A 1,115-nucleotide genomic window follows, 5' to 3' on the forward strand; every position below is an offset into this window, starting at 1 on the left:
GGGCTGCCTGGGGGCGCAGGGGCCACTCCGCCTGCTGCTCCTCCCGCCGACCTCCTCCGCTCCCGGGTTCCATCCTTGCCACTGGGCCCCCGTTCAGCACCGCAGCCCCAGCAATGCTGGATGCTGCATCCCCCCCCAGGGAAGGCTCCTGCCCACCGAAGCCTCCCGGCGCCCACGCTGGTGTGGGACGGGATGCAGCACGCAGCTGGGGGGCTGCCCTGGGTGTCTTCTGGGGACACCCGGCCGCTCAGTCCAGGGTGGCTGTGGCCCTGGAAGCGGGGAGGCTGTGGCCATGGGGAGCTGGAATCCGGCTGGTGGCGGGCAGCCTCCCGGGCAGGGAGGAGCCGGAGACCCTCAGCGAAGCCCCGCGTTTGCAGCGCGGCGGCAGCACATCCCTCCCTTTGCGGCGTGGGTCCCGCTCCGTGCTCGGACACGGTGGCTCGGTGCTGGTGGAGCGGGCAGCGCGGATGGGACGTGGTTGCTGGTGGCAGGAGGGGTTGCTGCCCGCTCTGGAGGGGACCCGGCTTCTGTCTCGGATGGCTCAGCATTATTCAAATCCCTTCCTAAAATGAGATGGGAGGGGAATCGAAACGATGCCTTTTGAAACACCCAGTGTACAAGGGGGGAGACAAAGGAATTTTTTTCTAATTCTTTGCATGGCTCCCATGGAAAATTCCAATGACAGCTGTGGGTGTCACGATCCACCGTCTCAGAGCTATTGCCCCCCCCAGATCCTGGATCCTCCTGCAAGCCCAGGGCCTCCCTCTCCAGCTCCTTTCTTGCCCCAAAAGCCACGGGGAGGCATTCCCGGCTCGGAGGGCAGAGGGAGACGTGGCCCAGGGGAAGGGGCCCTGGAGGGATGGGGCTGGGGGAGCTGGGATCAGCGTCCCCCGCTGCGGCAGGGCGCTGCTCGAGTGCCGTCTCCCCTGACTCTACTGCGCGTCAGACCAGGGCCGACGGAGAGGACGCATTCATTTCCCGCATGGAAGATCCTCCCAAAACCAAGGGGATTTTCAAGGCGAAACTTGTGTTTCGCATTGCCGTGGGTCCATGGAGCGCGTTGGAGCATGGGCAGTGGCCGGCTCTGCCTGCTCCCCCGTGTACCGGCGTTTTGC

The sequence above is a fragment of the Egretta garzetta genome, unplaced genomic scaffold (assembly GCF_000687185.1).
Source record: "Egretta garzetta isolate BGI_Z169 unplaced genomic scaffold, ASM68718v1 scaffold652, whole genome shotgun sequence".
Lineage (NCBI taxonomy): Eukaryota > Metazoa > Chordata > Aves > Pelecaniformes > Ardeidae > Egretta > Egretta garzetta.